General features: G+C 43.9%; 1 protein-coding gene and 1 long non-coding RNA gene across 4 annotated transcripts in view; one reads left to right on the forward strand and one right to left on the reverse strand.

Annotated features, from left to right (window-relative positions):
* The window catches only part of SLC4A11 (solute carrier family 4 member 11), a 250,855-nt gene that overhangs the window by 198,355 nt on the left and 34,034 nt on the right, over positions 1 to 18,466 (reverse strand). The gene's annotated exons all lie outside the window — the stretch shown is intronic.
* On the forward strand, positions 3,487 to 18,173 carry LOC142829709 (uncharacterized). The gene is made up of 3 exons (XR_012904452.1): positions 3,487 to 3,975; positions 4,342 to 4,446; positions 8,221 to 18,173. It is a non-coding gene; the product is annotated as an uncharacterized LOC142829709 (long non-coding RNA).

Below are 18,466 nucleotides of genomic sequence, written 5' to 3' on the forward strand. Positions count from 1 at the left end.
AAAAGCAAAAATAAAAAACACACACACAAAAACTGAGGAGGAGAAAGATATTCCCCCCGACACACTAGAGCCTATGGGGGCCCAGCCTATTGGATTTCATGCACTCCAGTGGGAAGAGCTGAAGCACCAGTGTCGGCTCCCCAATACTGGGGGGAGGCTCTGAGACTTGGGGGCCAGATCCAGGCAAGCCAGGGGCCACATCCGGGCCTGAGATTCCCCACCCTGGCCTATGTGAATGATTAGGTTACACCAAGCTGGTGAAAATGAGGGGCAGGGACCATCTCCACACTTCTCAGCATGCCTCAAGCAGAAGGGGTGGGGCCAAAGGCAGCTGGCCTCTCCCTCAGCGCGGCCTGGAGCACGTTCCATGGTGCCCCGCATCCCGAGGCAGCCCTAAGAGCTGCTACGGCACTCAGGAGGCAATTTAAAGGTCATGGGGCTCTGGGTGCTGAAACTGGAGCCTAGGACCCTTTGAATCACTGAGCCTTGGGGCAATTGACCCCTTTCCCCATCTTTGAGCCTGGGGATGCGGGAGGAGCCTGCACCAGCATGCTGCGGCCTGACAGTCTGTGAAGACCCTGCTGATGTGCTTCAATGCTCTGCTGGTCCACTCAGAGGCCTAGTGCCAAGTGCTGTAATGAATGGTCAGAGAACACTAGCAGGATGCCCCTGAACATCTGGAGCGTGGCAAGTTGGCAGCTGCTAGGGTCACACCCCAGACGGTCAAGGTCCGATTGGTCACACAGATAAGCACTGGGCCTCAGTCTACCACTAAGTCACCTAGCTGGTGACAGGAGAAATCCTTACGCATGGGGGTGGGGAGGGAAGAGATCAACCTCAAAGGACATCCATTCAAAGGAGTCTGACCTGTAAACAAGAGGTTCTCTGCAGTTTGGGGCACCCCTTTTCAGGATGGGAGGAGAGGGAAGAACGGAGTTCTAATATTGTCACCTGGCCATGGATTTGAAGCTGCTTAGCAAGGGGGCATCCCGCAACAAAGGAGACCAGCGCTTTGTTTAACTAGATCTTCTGGTAGTGCAGGAGTTCTTACTGGCCTTCCATCACCAGGAATAGGGAGACGGAGCAGGAGGAGTGGGATTCAGGAGGGTCTGGGATCCCAAATTGACTGGGGTGCCAGAGAGCCTGGAACCCCAAAATGACACACAGACCCAAAGGCTCTTGGAGTAGTGAGGAGTCTATTCTTTGGCTTGATTGGTATCTCTTGCATTACATATCTAGATGAGAGAGAGAACAAACAAGCCCAATTGCATGCTGGGAAGATAACCAAGTCTGGGAAAAAGAATATAAACAAAAGCTAACTGGTTCAGGACTATTTATTAGCTCTTTCGTAAGTAGTGTTCAGCTTGGAAACAGCTCTAGGGAGTCTGGCACGAAAAGAACAACAGATCCAGTATGTGTGCAAAATCGTCTTCATGGCACCGTAGAGGTCTTGGGTGCCCCAGGCATGGCTGGCATTGGCACAGTGAACTTTGCCACACCTGAACCTGTTAAACCGGCTCCAGAGGTGGCGGGGAAGCTGAAGCCAGGTAGCTATTCATCTTGCCTGTCTGTGGTGTGTTTGTTCCTGATAATGGGAGAGGTTCTCTCCCATTCTGTCTACATCAGGAAGATGGTAATGTTATTAGCTGGAGGGAAATTGGACAAACAATGCCCAGAAAGGATTTCTGCTCTCCAGTGGGTGGTGGGGAATATCCCTGAACAGTGGCAAGCATGATGTTTGCTCACCCTTGGTGATCAATTTGGCTGCATTCTGACAACAGCTGTTGGGTAGAGAAATATTGCCTAGGACCGGTAACCATACAGGTTATGTTGGTGTCAGTGCCCCTACACTAATTCTGATGACATGAATGAACTGTAGGTCTGCTAGTCTAGTGCAGGCAGGGTTTGGTTGAACAATATCTGCCAAGTAAGTGCTTGCCTTCAAGTAGCAGAATGAATCCCGAAGTAATCCGTATCTATGGACTAGCTCCCCCAGTTTGTTCAGACACAGTTTCTGCTCTCGATCTTCTGTGCGACTTAAGTGAGATGGCATTTGAATGTGAACATGCAGCTAAGGTGCCCCCATGACAATCAAAACCCAGCGGTGCCAATCGCCGACCATTCAAACAGATGTTAAGTTCAAGAGGACTCCAAGCATAGTGAAAGCATATTGGCATGGTCTTTGATGTACTGGATTTCAGTCGCCCTCTCTCTCAAAAGCCTTTCAAAGGACACACGCCAAGTTCTTTCTTCAGAAATGCCATGCTACCACAGCATTTCCAATGGTTTGACTGTGGGGAAAGTCAGGGCAAAATTTGACCTATTACTGTACAAGCCTCCAGTGAAGTATGAAACCCATTTTACAAGTGGAGAATTAAGGCAGGGACAAGTTAAGGAAGTCACTCACTCACTCAAGTGACTCATGGCAACCACATCACTGTTCAGGTCCTCTTCAAACTTTTGGAAATCATGGCTCCTTAAGGCCAAGCAGATACCAGTGTACAAGAAGCACCTGGAGATGGTGTGTGGGAGGTCACTGGTCAACACATAGAAGTTGGTGCCAGCGCTGAACGCTGAGGAAGTCTGTTCTTGTGGAATCCCTAGATGCTGGGGCTCTGTCCCAGAACCACCTGAAAACATCTGTTTTGGAACTTCAGCACAGTTACTATGGCAACCCATCTAGGAAAACCTCCTGATATCTTGTGGAGCAAGCTAGTGTGCCAGATGGCATCGCAGGCTGCTGTAAGGTTAAAAAGAGGTCCAGTTTACTTCTTTCCTTACTATGTACATGGGCAATGGATTCCAAGTGGTAACACTTAGCCTGAAGTGCTTGGAACTGATTGATCAACCTTCAAAAGTTGCTCTGTTCTGGGCGTAATTCTCCACAGGATCATCCACTCCAGGAATTTGTGGTCTTTGCCTGGCTTTGGTTTTACCTTAGCTTTGTGCCCTAGTTTGAGTAGCATGTTCTCCTGTACAACACAGGACAGATGGCTAGTGTTGGCTTTTGTCCCCAAGATGTTATAGTAGTAGAAGTAACTATGGCCCCAAAATTATGAATTACTCCTAGTTAAGAATTACCGGTACTCAGGCATCAAGGCTACTTAGAAAAGCTACACTAGAGTTCTAAGAGAATAAAAACACAGTGGCTAATGGCCAGATTTCTTCAATTGTCTGAGGAAATTCAGAGTTGCTGCATACTTTCACAAAAGTCAACCGCTGGTACAGTTAAGAGACTTACTTATTCCCAGAAGGGGAGGGAAAGTAAGTGAAATATCAATCATATTAAATGAATGTGCTGGATACTCTAGTAAAATCTTAATGGAATTTAATATGATAAGTAAAATGTATATAAAAGGAAAGTCAACTATATGTGATACATCTTTGGGCAAAATAACGATAGTGTTTACTTCATGGCTAATCATGTTAGGAAAAAAGGGGGAGGTGTTCAAATTGATTTCTTTTACGTTGAGTCATAAAGTGAAGAAGCATGGCTCATTTGCAGTCAAGCATGCTTATCAAGTTGGTAAAATACATTACGTTGAAATGAGCACTGAATAAAAGAGAAGTAAAAAATATAGTTTGTGGACACTTGATCAGAAGTGTACTGGGTTAATTCTCAGACTCAACTCAGACATACTTATCAAGGTTCCAACATTACCGTTAATATAAACAGAATAGAAATAGAAGATTTATACAGCTGTTTTAGTCCACTGAAGAACAACTTTTTTACATTGTATAATGGACAGTTAAAACTTATTTTAACAGCCTCAAAAATATGGAGGGGACTCTATGAATGACATGAAATTTAAACTAGACATTTCAACATGTAGCAGTGTGGATGAAGAAAGTGCAACTAGAACTAGCAGAACTGCAAAGATGGCCAATGGATGCACTACAAAATGCACCACAGAAAGCAACATGGAGTGGTATGCTGAAGTAAGCTATTGCCTAGAACAAGCCAATGATGTTCCGGTACGTTCTAAGAAAGTTTTCCTAGCATTAATAGTCTAACTTGTCTTACACAAGCTGGCATGACAAGATGAATTGCACAAAAGAGACCACAAAATTCAATGTCAAGTCACAAGAACTCAAAAAGCTGATGTCTGGCTCCCTGACTGGATTGTGAGGAGGGTGAAGGGGGAGACTCACTTTGTTTGGACATTTTGAATCTTGGGAAGAATTATCGAACACAATCTGATTGCTCCCCAAGAGTATCTCCAACCAGAAGAGCTAAGATAAGATATAAAACCAATCTCTCACACATCATTCTGGTGTTACGTTGTCAAAAACCACACAATTTCCTTGTTTTCATTCAGTTCAGTGCCTTTTCTATTTCAGAGACTAAAAGCCACCATACCATCTGGGGCGATAAGAAGTCTGAGCATGGTGGGAAGAGGCCAAGCAACCAGAAACACTTCACTGTGCCTGCTGGAACCATCTGAGGTGAGTCACTTCTTCTGGAGACAGACCTCCATTGGCGGTGGATAGGGGGAAGGCTGTGCCTCCCCATCAACCAAACCTGGCCCTGCCCAGACTCTGTTGCCCTGGCCCCCATTTCAGACACCAGGCTTCAGGGGCTGGGGCCATGCTGCCAGCCTTCCCGAGGCTAGGGAGGCAGTGGTAGCATCATGCTCGCTTCCTCCTGGCACTCTGGGAAAGAGGCTGTGGTGATGGTGGGGGGCTTGACAGGGGCTGGCCTCTACCAGCCACCTGCAGGATCCTTAAAATGTTTCCGCCACAACTAGCATTGAAATAGGAATTTTCATGTCTATGCTGAGGATGGAGGTAAATGGGGAGTCCTAGGTAGGGGTGCTGGGTTTGGGTCAACGCTTCAGGGTCTGTAGGCTGGTAGTGGCTGCCTGAGATTCCCAGTACAGGGTAGCACATCTTCAAAGGGCTACAGAGTTTGCTATGTAACCTCCTGAAGGTCGGCTTCCCCATACACGAGCAAAGCACTTGGCAGGTAGCGGGGACAGAGTCAGCAGAGGGCAGGAAGGAGAGGAGCCCTCCTTCCCTCCCTCGTGACTCCCAGCAACTGCAGGAGTTTGCAGTTTTTCCTCTCTCAAATTGTTGGGTACGGCCCCATGGGCACCCTAGCAGAACCCACTTTCAGACTGCATCCCAGTGGCCAGGGTGCCCTGTGGAGCTCAGCAGCTCAAGGCCATTATGAAAAAAACCATGCAATTTGCAGACAGCGCTGCATCAGAAGTAGTCAAGACCCTGAGAATTGGTGCTATTTTTCAAGATACTCTCCATACATCACACAAATGGGCCGAAACGCGAAATGTAAAATTTAACGTGACTACGGAGCCAAGCAATGCCCATGGGCAGAAACAGTACTCCGGCAGAGAAGTGTGGAGTTAATTCTGTAGAGAAAAACGGCATCGGTGCATTGCTAGTGCTAATGTTTAAATCATCGCTCAGTGAGTCACACCAGCAAAAAGGTTAGTAGGAGGCTGGCAGTAAGGGGACTATAAATCCTAAAATACATCGGGACCACTTTCATAAAGCACTAGTTTCTCCACCTTTGGAGTGCGCTATCCGAGTCTGTTTACCCGACAAAGCAGTTTAGCTCAGTCTGGGAGGTACAACCTAGGGCAACTGATGATGAATGGAACCGAGGAGATTAATGGAGGAACAAGGTAGCTGGAATTACTGATGTTTGAGGGAAGGACAGTTACTTCATGGTAATTCCCTCACCTATTTATGTTATTCTCCCATTGCATATAGTAACCCACTCAGTTTTACATCTCCACCTATCAGGGAGCAGGATGTGAACTATGTCAATTACAGTCCGCAGATCCCCATATGCCTCCTTCCATAGAGAGATTATGAGGATTTAGGTGTATAGACATAAGAATGACCAGACTAGGTCAGAAAAATGACAACACCGCTAAGCCCAGTATCCTTTCTGTTCCAAGCAGAACTTGTCACTTCTCCTATACTACATTCCATTCCCCTGAATAGAGGCTTGGAAGGGGTTGGTAATATAGTATGGGAGAAGTGAATGCTTCTATGAAGTTCCCAGCGAGGGATATTTCCTTGTTGTATGCCGTTCTGTCACCCTTCTGGGAATTGTCTTTTACATTCAGTGAATGTGGCCAACTATAGGATGAAATCCTCTAAAGCTGCATGGAAACTTTTAAAGATACCATAACAGACGCTCAGTTTCCAAAATGTAAAAAAACAAAAACAAACAAACAAAAAAACCCAACGGCAGTAAGAGAACCAAGAAAGTGCCACTGTGGTTAAAAAGCAAAAGAAATAGAGGCAAGAAGGCATCCTTTAAAAAGCAGAATTTAAATCCTAGTAAGGAAAACAGAAAGGAGCATAAACTTTGGCAAATGAAATATAAAAATAGCATTAGAAAGGCTAAAAATGAATTTGAAGAACAGCTAGCCCCAAACTCAAAAAGTAATAGTATTTTTGAAGAAGCAGGGTGCCTACTAAATAGCCAGTAGGGTGAGTGGACGATCAAGATGCTAAAGGAGCACTCAAGGATGATTAGGTCCTTGTGGAGAAACTAAATGAATTCTTTGCTTCAGTCTTCATGACTGAAAATGTGAGGGAGAATCCCAAACCAGAGCCATCCTTCTTAGGTGGCAAATCAGAGGAGTTGGCCCAGATTGAGGTGTCAGAGAATATTATGGAACAAACTGATAAACAGTAATAAGTCACTAGAACTAGATGGTATTCACCCAAAAGTTCTTAAGCAATTCAAATGTTCAATTTCAGAACTACTAACTGTGGTTTGTAACTTATCACACGAATTAGCCTCTGTAGGAGAGGCCTGGAGGATTGCTGATATGACACCAATTTTTAAAAAAAGGATCCAGAGACCCAGTGAGCCTGACTTCAGTATTGGACAACTGGTTGAAACTATAGTAAAGAAAGGAATTGTCAGGCACATAGATCAACATAATTTGTTGGGGAAAAGTCAACGTGATTTTTATACATGGAAATCACGCCCCAACAATCTACTAGAATTCTTGGAGAGGGTCAGCAAGCATGTGGACAAAGGAAATCAAGTGGATATAAGTGTACTTAGATTTTTCAGAAGCCTTTCACCAGGTTCCTCACCAAAGTTTGCTGTCATGGGACAAAAGGGAAGGCCCTCTCATGGATTGGTAACTGGTTGAAAATAAGAAATGAAGAGTAGGAATAAGTGGTCAGTTTTCAGATTGCAGAGAGGTAACTAGTGGTGTTTCCGAGGGATCCATACTGGGACCAATCCTATTCAACATGTCTATAAATTTATCTGAAAGAGAGAGGTGAGGTGGCAAAAATTGAAAATGATACAAAACTTAAAGCTAGTGAAGTCCAAACCAGGCTGCAAAGCATTACAAAAGTGATCTCACAAGACTGGGTAACCAGGCAACAAAATGGCAGATAAAATTCAATGTTGTTATATGGATTATATAGGAAAACATAATGCCAACTATACATATAAAATTATAGGGTCTAAAATAGCAGTTACCACTCAAGAGAGCGCTCTTGGAGTCATTGTGCATAGCTCTCTGAAAACATCCATTCAACGTGCAGTGGCAGTCAGAAAAGCCAACAGATTGCTGGGAATCATTAAGGGAAAGGGCTAGATAATAAGACAGAAAATATCATATTGCTTCTGTATAAATCCATGTACACCCACATCTTGAATACTCTATGCAGATGTGGTCACTTCATCTCAGAAAATGATTATTAGAATTGGAAAAGGTTCAGAAAAGGTCAGCAAAAATGAATAGTGGTATGAAATGGCTGTCATATGAGAAGAAGAGATTAATAAGACTGGTACTTTTCAGCGTGGAAAAGAGACTAAGGGTGGATATGACAGAAGATTATAAAATATTGACCATTGTGATGTTATTTACTCCTTCTCATGGCACAAGAACGAGGGGTCACCAAATTATATTAATAGTCTGCAGGTTTAAAACAAACAAAAAGTAATAGTTCTACACATAGCACAGTCAACCTGTGGAACTCCTTGCCTGAGGATGTTATGAAGACCAGGACTTTAACAGGGTTTAAAAAAGAACTAGAGAAATTCACATATGATAGGTCTATCAATGGTTATTAGCCAGGATGGGCAGGGAATGATGTCCTTAGCCTCTGTCTGTCACAAGCTGGGAATGCGCAACAGGGAATGCATCCCTCCATGATTCCCTGTTCCCTAATGTGAGGCTTGGTGCATTGATCTGCTGACTCAGTATTTCACTACAGGGGACCAGTTCAATCGGTGACGGGAGTACATGCCGATATGACCCATGCCCACAATGGTACTTCAGCTCTTCAAATCCAGGAGGTTGTCAAATGGCGCGGAAAACTTTGAATGGTATGTCTTTGCATAGACATAAGAGACAGAATTCCATCATTTATACCCTACACCAGTGGTTCCCAACCTTTTTCATGCCGCAGACCAGCACACCCATTCACAAAGTTTTGGCGGATGGTAACGTAGTTGCACATCTGCATATTCATTATGCAAATGAGTATGCAAATAAAATGTTACTGGTCCACCAAGGGGCTGCTGCAAACAGCTGGTTTCAGCTGCAGCAGCCACCTGCCACATGCGCAGGGGTCTACCCCTCCCCCAGACCCAGAGCTGCCGTGAACAGTCGGCTTCAGCTCCGGCAGCCACTGCGGCCCAGTAGTCAGTGGTTCGTGGCCCGACTGGCAGTTGGAAACTGCTGCCCTACACTCTCTCACTGACCTGGACAAACACAGCCTTATTACGTGCCATATCCCCACAACTGCCAGCCAGCTCACTCTGTGAGCCCCATGAAGTTACTTAGTTCCCAAACTTAGATCTCACAGCCTCACAATGAGCTCCTGGCAGCTCAAGTTTTCTAGTGCATGCGACGGAAGAGCTCTTCTGTAGAGCTTGAAAGTTTGTCTCTTTTACCAACAGAAGTTGGTCCAATGAAAGGTATTACCTCACCTATATTGTGCCATCTCCTGCAACTAGCACAGTTACAATACTGTTGCAAACAATAATGAAAAAGGTCACATTTTGACTTATGGGAGATAGAGAATTTTTCTGATTAAGAATTGCTGTCGTTATCAATTACGTACTAGCCTGCCCATAGCTATTAATGAATTTACAATATTTCCAGCCCCAGAAAAGAGCCAACTTCTTGGAATGAATTGTAAACACAGGAGCCATATAGCAAATGCTGAAACTATAGTTCAGGATCTGTAACAAGAAAAAAAGCACATAGGCCACACCGATAGATTTGAACGCCTAAGCAAAACACCTAACTTGATGTTTACACACCTGAATAATTCCAGTCAGTGGGAGCTCTGGGCAGGGTTGGAGGGCAAAGTGGTTAAATTTAGGCAATGTCCTGGTTATTACTCAGCAGCAAAGGATGGGCATTGCCAGGAGAACAGGTCTCTGCTGCTTCTCTCCTTCAGCAGTAGCTCTTTGACCTTTCTCCATGCTTCCTGCAGCAATGCACCCCCCAGCCATGACTGGAGAGTAAAGATGGCCGCCACCTGCTTTGTGCTGATCGGAGACACATCCCCTACGCTTAGCCCTTCTCTTGTCTCATCCTGTGATGAGATGGGAACAGAGCTAGTAGTAACTGCCTTTCCTAACTCCCACAGGTGGCCTGGGTCAGGCTCATTTCCAAATATTTATTGCAGAGAAGCCCTTATAGGCCATCTCACCTTGCTGACCATTATTCCTGGTCAATGTGGGAGGGAGAGGAACAGTCTGTGACACAGACTCCATGCCCTCAGCAGCAGTACCTGCCATCGAAAAGGCCTCCTGAGAAGGAACGGCTGTGTTCCATCTCAGAAGTAATTGCACTTCAGTCAAGAGCGTCTGCAGGTAGCGATATAGTTAGATGCGGTCTGTAAAAGACAGCATGGTACTTTGTTAGGAATGTATTCTGTCTGCATCCAAAGCCAAACAAATATCCAGCAGTAGCCTCTTTAACCAAACCACCAGGAATGCTGTGGCACCTTAAAGACTAACAAGTTTATTAGGCCCCCAAGCCGGGGTGGGGTACCTCAGGCCCGGGAGCTGGATGTGGCCTCTGAGGCTCAGGGCTCTACCCGCCCCCGTACTGGCCCAACACAGGGTTGGAGCTCACAAAATCTACTAGCTTAGCCCCCCCCCCTAAGCCCCAGGTTGTGGTGTGCAAGGGGAATATCTTTCTTCTTATCAGTCTGGGGCCATGTCACTGAGGGGTTTTTTTTGCTTCTCACTTGTATGTGGGCCCCTGACTGAGTTTTAAATTTATGGAGATGCCTCTCTCCTAGAGCTGGAAGGGACCTCCTAAGGTCAAGTCAAGTCTAGTCCCCTGCCTTCACAGCAGGAACAAGTACCATCCCTGACAGATTTTGCCTCAGATTCCTAAATGGCCTCCTCAAGGATTGAACTCACAACCCTGGGTTTAGCAGGCCAATGCTCAAACCACTGAGCTATCCCTGCCCCGCAAAACTAACTCAGTTTTCTGTGGGTTAGTAGCTCCCCCGACCCAAAAATGGTTTTAAGCTTTTGAGGGCTGTATGCCCATAAAAGCCTAAGGCCTAAAAAAACTTTAGTCTTCGGGTTACCAGATGGTTTCAACAAAAATAGCAGACACACTTGATATTACATCACAATCTACATTACATCTTATTTGGAAAATACTGGACATTTATATTTTCTTTTATGTTTTCTCAATGTGTTTCCTAAGCAGAAAGCTCAAATACTAGACTGTCCAGTTCAAAACTAGACACCTGGCAACCCTAGTTAGTCTTTAAATGTGCCACAAGGCTCCTGGTGGTTTTTGCTGAAACAAGGCTATCCCTCTGAAATTGAGCCAAAACTTTTATAATGGAAAAGTTACTCTGTAATGCCCCTGAAAGATGATTACAGTTTATCACTCACGTATACAGCTGTGAAATGGTAAAATAGTTTCTGTCCCTTCACACTCTTCAGTTAATTTTCCCCAAAAAACAAGAGGCACAAGCTCGGAGGAATATATTTCTTTCTACTTCCAGAAATGATATTTGTAACAGAACGATGAGAAAGCAAAAGGCAACGAAGTACATATGTTCGTGTTTATGATCAGCGTCCTATTTGGATATGATTTATGTTCTTGTTCTGTGCAGCTTGACGTAATTCGATGGGAACATTTTAGATTTTTCAAAAGAAAAAACCCCACCACCCTCACTGTAAATGTCCTCTACATATACATATGCATCTTATGCAGGCTTTTCTGGATGCACAAGAGGCAGACAAAGTGTATTTTACCCCAGAAGACTGAGGGATCATAGTAAAAAAACCATACAATCAAATAATTCAGAAGGACACATGTCTACCAAAGTCACAGAGACATAAGAGATGACCCAGGCAGTTTTATCATAAGAAAGGGCCCGCAGATATTGCCCATGTTTACTTTATTCAATGTGGTAACACATTCAATGACTTGGCTATGAGGTGAGGTATGTCACTGATCTATAGAAATACATATTCTTATATTTTTTCTTCATGCTCTGTCCCTCCCTCCCAGTCTTTGTCACAGCCACTCCTTGCACCTTCTCTACAGCCAGACAGAACGTATGGTCTTTGAGGAAGGGACCTTGTTTTGGCAGCTGTTGATAGAAACTCTATAGACAGGCATGAGCCATAAAGATGGGCCATAAAGTCCTATTTTTATCCCAAAGCAGGCAGACAATGAATATTTCAGGGTTTTCATGCATCTGAATTATCTGTGTTTTTTTTAAAGCCAGGTTTCTCATTCTAAGTGGTATTTGATTTTGGATTCTGGCAAAAATTCTTCATTTGCAATTCTGCTCTGTAGCTTTGAGAGATACCTGTCAGTAACTCAGTCCATTTACACACACTGGAGAGGTGGCTTCTGGGGAACAGGATGAAAAGCAAACCACATCCCGGAGCTCATGGCTGCTGCCCCTCCCCCCACACTAGCTCGAAATGGCACCCTTGATCAAATACCCATAGCCATGCAGTTACTAGCATGAGAAGCACCACACAGTAATACCATTCTAGAGTTTTTCCAAACGAAACTGGCAGCACAGATAATCTTGAAGTGCTACAAAAATAGGGACTGTCTAGCAGATCCATCAGAAGCCTCAGAGACAGATTTGCTTTGTTTTTCATTAGACACTTTCAGCTTGTAGAACAATTCATCTGCTTCCTCTTGATAACATTTCTAACACCTTGGTCTTTTCTTTTCACAGTTGGGGAGGAAGAAGGTGGGAGGGGAGGAGATGCACACTCAGTGGACTCTTTTCTCATTTCTCTCCCAAGCAGTTGCATCTAACTCAAGTCAGTAAAAAGGCTGTGGAACAGAATTTAAAAGAAGGCATTCTTTAAGCTGACAGCAAGATGCAAACTTGATTATAGTGGTCACCTTTAGAAACTTGGCTATTATCTCCCACATAATTGTTACCTTGGTAACAGAATCATCAGTTACTTCAGGTATCTTGGTATCAGAAGAATTCTCTAGACTTGTTACAGGTAATTACTGAAATAATGCTTATTCTGTAAACAATTGGCAAGCATAAAGGTAATTCCTGTCTCTTATATGGACTAAATTATAGATTTTTGAAGTTAATAGAATTCTATAAGGTACAAGTCAACCCAGGTTTGTGCTCTGTTCTTTAACAGTGTTAATTTTTTCATTGTGCAGTCTACAGATCAGCCTAGTTGACAGTCAGTCATTAGCAGCAAGGGGAATGCCCCGCCTCCTGAAGATCCCTCCCATTTTCTTTGCCTCCAGAAACTCTCATGGTGTCTCATGAGGAGTTTTGTGGGGCCTAAATGCACACACGTGACTGAGTTCCACAGATTGGGTCTTCCAAGCTTTACCCAATGCCACTATTTGCAGGTGATGTCACCTCCATGTTGTGTTGCCCTAGGAAGGGTAAGATTGAGTGTTATAAAAAAAAATAAGGTTGTTGTCTGTTGTTAAAAAGATGTTCCTGCTTCCCATCCTGGTGACACCATTGTAAAGAACAACTCCTCCCATTGTAACCAACGTGTGTATCCCATCAAAACCCGACAAGCCCTTAATGAAAGGACTATGCCAGCACCTCAAGTTGCACCCTCAAAAAATCAGTCTCTAAATTGGAGCACTGAGGTACCCCCTGCTAGGAAAATGAATGGACATAATCTATGCTAACAGAGATTTCCAAATTATGCAGAGCTGTAGCCTCTTGTAGAGTACATGAGGCCATCATCGACACGCAACGGGACCAAAGCATGGACTGCTGTGGCAAGGTCCACAAAAGTTGCTCTGCGGATGAAGTGCACTGGTACAGATGAAGAGAGCAGTGTTACTAACTACTGGATATCCAAGAAGCAGCCAACAATCAATTAAGGGTACCCAGATACAAAACCAAATGGCAGGCAAACCAGCACAGTTGAAGGGGAAGATATTACCTCCATCATTTCTTCCCGGGATTTCTCTTATGTGCCACTATTATGGCAATTCTTTTATATGAAAAAAGCTGTTGAAACGTAGCCCAAGTTAGAATTGGAAGGGAGTGGGCATCTACAATTCAGAAAGCTTCGTAAGAACCATCAGGGTTTATAAAATGAAGTAACTTCCTCAGAACCATCACGTCTTCGAATCCTAGAATCCTAGGGTTGGAAGAGACCTCAGGAGGTCATAGAGTCCAGCCCGCTGCTCAAAGCAGGATCAACCCCAACTCAAACATCCCAGCCAGGGCTCCCCCATAAATCTTTTAAGACTTCATTTTTCAAAGCACGTTTTTAAATAAATGACAGAGTGGGGTCTGTAATAAATTACATCGACATCTGCCCATAGTTGCTGAAGCTGTTCCAGCAGCACTTAAAATCTACTTCAAATGAATATTTCACGTTGCAAACAGTGACTCAAGCAATTCATCCCAAGCGACCTAGTTGACATACGTTCTTTTCCAACCCGCATCCTTCTCCCTAGGTGCACATTAAATGTGCAACCCGTCTGCCTTGTTAAGAAGTGGTCCAAAACATACACTCTCCAAAGGAAAAAAAAGATTAAGAATAAAATGTCAATGGATACTTTTGGCATTACATTTGAATATTTTTGTCTTTAAAGCCTATCAAAATTAGATTTTAACTCAAGACTAAAACAGGCGTTGCCAAGGATTTCAATGAATTACACAAATATAATTGGACTGCATTTTTTACTTGCTTTACAGTAACGGTGGTACTAGCAGGACTAGTGCCAATTAATAGTGCTAATAATGAGAAATTGATAGGACATATGGAACAATGTAAGGAGCCTGACTAAAAAAAACCAACCCAACCCTCTCCCCCATAAATCCAAAATTGCACTTAGTGAGTGAAGACACTACTGTGTAGGGCACCCACCACTGTTCTACAACAAGGCAAAGACTGTAGCAGCACCCAGAAACAGTCGCACAACAGTTTAAGGCAACAAGATGACACACTATGTAGCTAAACCTCAGAATGCTTAGGCAGGCAGAATGTCAGTGTGTCATTAGAGTTTGGCCAGGATTTGGAGTTAATATCTCTGCTCTGACAAGAAGTGCTGCAGTGTCATTAATAACCACATCCGGTTGGGAAATCTATTTTCCAGAACCTCTAGCAGTGCAGTGTCTCTCAACTTGGGGTAGGTTTACACACAGCAAAGAAAAACTTGCAGCTGGCCTGTGCTAACCAGCGTGTGCTTGCGAGACTGTTCCAAGGTTGTGTAGACTTCTGGGCTTGGTGCAGAGTCCAACAGCCTTGGTGGGCCCCTGGGCAAATGTGGGGGATGATCGGTGGTTCCATGGTCCTGGAAAGGGGCCTTGGTTCGAAGGTGCAGGGCTGCCGGCAGCCAGCTCTCAGTGCCAGTCAGAGCGAGCTACGCTCCTCTAGGCAGACCTCACAATTGTCCTCTTCCCCCACCCTTTGGTGGGCCTGCGGCTTACCCTACAAGGTGGATTGGTCCCAGACTTTTACACAGCAATGAAATAGCCAGGCCAGATACAAGTTCTCGTTTGCTGTGTAGACACACCTTTTGTGGTGGGGGCACTGGCTCAGTACTGAGTCCGTGGGAAAAGGGCTACCTGAAATGCCAATACGCCTTCCATGAGCGAATTAGCATCCAGATGCTGCTAAGCCTTATGCACATGCTTAACTTCATGCATCGACTTGGATGTCTTTTTACTCTATGCTGAGCAGAGCATGCACTTACATCTTTGCAGGATTGGGGCTTGAGGGGTCTAAAGTTCTCCCTTTTAGCTACTAGCCCATCCAGACCCTGATAACTAGTAGGGTTTGATAAAAGTCACAAGTCCCCAGGGATAAGACTGTTGCAGTAAGGTGACACCAAGTGTTAATTCTGACTTCCAACAAAGAAAAAGCAGAGATAAGACCTGGGGGTTACAGTGGATGAGAAGTTGGTTATGAGTCAACACGGTGCCCTTGTAGCCAAGAAGGCTAATGGCATGTTGGGGTGCATTAGGAGGAGCACTGACATCAGAGCTAGAGAAGTGGATTATTCCCCGTTATTCTGCTCTGGTAAGGCTACATCTGGACACATTGGAGAAAGCCCAGCAGAGGGCAACAAACATGATTAGGGGGCTGAAGCACATGACTTTTATGAGGAGAGTCTGAGGGCACGTCTTCACTCGCTGTGCCAGAGATTGACGTTCTGTCATTAGATTTAGCGGGTCTAATATAGACCCATACATCAAATGCTGAGGGCAGCTCTAACTGGCACATTTATTCCTTGCAATCGCAAGGAGTAAGGGAAGTCGATGGGAGTATTTGCTTCTGTTGACCTCTTGCTGTGGGGATGCTGCCAATCTCCGATTAAGGCAAGCTGACTCCAGCTACATATTCTACATAGCTGGAGTTGTGTGACTTGAGCCAACCTTCCACGTCTACTGTACACCTGGCCTGAGAGATTTTGGCTAATTTAGCTTACAGAAGAGAAGAGTGAGGGGGGATTTGAGAGCAGCCTTCAACTACCTGAAGGGGGGTTCTAAAGAGGATGGAGAAAGGCTGTTCTCTGTGGTGACAAATGACAGAACAAGGAGCAATAGTCTTAAGCTGCAGGTGGGAGGAGATCTAGGTTGGACATAAGAAAAACTATTTCACTAGGAGGGTGGTGAAGCACTAGAATGGATTACCTAGGGAGGGAGTGGAATCTTCATCCTCAGAGGTTTTTAAATCCCAGCTTGACAAAGCCCTGGTTAAGATGATTTAGTCGGGGTTGGTCCTGCTTTTAGGAGGGGTTGGAAGAGACCTCAGGAGGTCAAAGTATCCAACCCCTAGGATTCTATATATTTTACTACAGGCTTTCAGGGCCAAACACACTAATTAAATATTACAAAGAGCTGGTAATATGATACACACATTGTAGCCTATTGAGAAATTCTGTTGTCCTAAACTACAGAATTCAAATGTTTGATTTCTTTACCTTGCAGGAGTGAATTAATGGCTAAGTGCACGTCCTTATCAGCTGTGCACACACAATTAGAACATACGTGGTTGCAGGGAGACAGTAGATTCATAGATTCCAAGGTCAGAAGGGACCACTGTGATCATCTAGTCCAACCTCCCTGTCTAACACAAGTCATAGAATGTCCCCAAAATAATTCCTAGAGCATCTCTTAGAAAAACATCCAGTGTGGATTTGAAAATTGTCAGTGATGGAGAATCCACCATGACTCTATATAAATTGTTCAGGTGGTCAATTACGCTCACTGTTAAAAGATGTACACCTTATTTCTTGTCTGAATTTGTCACGGTTCAGTTTCCTGTCATTGGATCATGTTAGCCTGTCTCTGCAAGCGTGAAGAGCCCTTTATTAAATATTGATTCCACTTGGGAGGTAATTCAACTGCAGTCAAGTCACCTTGACCTTTCTAAATAGGCTGAACTCTGAGGCCGTGTCTTTCACTCCATGAAAGATCAATGCTGCCACTATTGATCTTCTGGAGTTTGATTGAGCAAGTCTAGGTAAGACTCGCTCAATCAAACTTAGCGGGCACTCCCACCAGTATCTGGTATTCCTGCTTTTGCTTGGGGATGCCACCAAGCTCGGGTTAAAGTAAGACAACTCCAGCTATGTACTCTTTGTTACTGGAATTATGTTCCTTAAACTGAGCTGCCAGGTGTAACGTAGACCTGGCCTTAATCTGTCATTATAAAGGCATAGTTTCTAATCCTTTAGTCAATCATTCCCATTGGTCTTCTCTGACCCTCTCCAATTTATTATTATACTTCTTGAGTTGTGGACAATAGAACTGGACATAGTATTCCAGCAGTAGTTGCAGGGGTTCTGTTGCAAGTATTCCAAGGTCAATTAGCACTTGGTTTCATAGCTCAATCAAAAGACCCCACTCCTCCTCTGAGATTTTTAGTTTGGGTTTTATTCATTTCTAAGAGCTGAAACATGACCACCTCTAAATACAGGAGCATGCAATTATATTATAACTTAAGAGAATTACTTCTGATGGTTGAATGTTTTTAGGCTTTTATTTTAGTTTTTCAGAGAATGTTTTTTAAATAACATTGAGAAAAAAAAGGTAAAAAAATCATTTCTGTGGGAAAAAAACCCATTTATTTCCTTTCACGTTTTTTCCAAGCATAGGATAAAAGTGACTTTCTCCCTACCAAAATTAAATGAGAAGAGTTGATGAAAACTGAAATTCCCACTAAAATTTCTTTCATTTAAAAAATGTGTTTTGAAAAAACAAATATTGTTATGATCTTTATTTAAAAGTAATTTTGACTTAAGGGGAAATGTCCATAGAGCTGACCAATGTATTATGTTCATTTGTTTTCCCAATTGTTTTCATTACTGTATTGATCTTATATGCCAATTAACAGTATGTATTCGTGAAGAAGTGTTTTCCTTCCTTGTAGAGCAGTTTACTGTGCATTCGTAACTTGCAATATGCGTGTCACTCATTTTAGACCCACATTTGTTCAAGCAAATCATTCAGTAGCTCAATATTAAGGTGAATTACTTAGATTCCCACAAACTAGGTTTGTAGAAACTTTAATATTTCAAAGAATTAGGGCCCCAGCATTTCAAGCTTCCTCTGACATGTTTGGTGTTTACCCTATTTTACACCTGTGTTATACACTTAGGCTGTGTCTACACTGGCCGCTTTTCCGGAATAACTTGCCAGCTGTCTACACTGGCTGCTTGCTTTTCCGGAAAAGCAATGACGATCTAATGTAAAATCATCATTGTTTTTCCGGAAAAAACTATGCTGCTCCCATTCGGGCAAAAGTCCTTTTCCGGAAAAACTGTTCCGGAAAAGGGCCAGTGTAGACAGCACAGTAGTCTTTTCTGCAAAAAAGCCCCGATCGCGAAAATGACGATCGGGGCTTTTTTGCGGAAAAGCGCATCTACATTGGCCACGGACGCTTTTCCGGAAAAAGTGCTTTTCCAGAAAAGCATCCTGCCAATGTAGACGCTCTTTTTCCGGAAATACTTATAACGGAAAACTGTTCCGTTTTAAGCATTTCCGGAAAAGGGTG

This window comes from Pelodiscus sinensis, chromosome 5, assembly GCF_049634645.1.
Source record: "Pelodiscus sinensis isolate JC-2024 chromosome 5, ASM4963464v1, whole genome shotgun sequence".
NCBI classification, from domain to species: Eukaryota; Metazoa; Chordata; order Testudines; family Trionychidae; genus Pelodiscus; species Pelodiscus sinensis.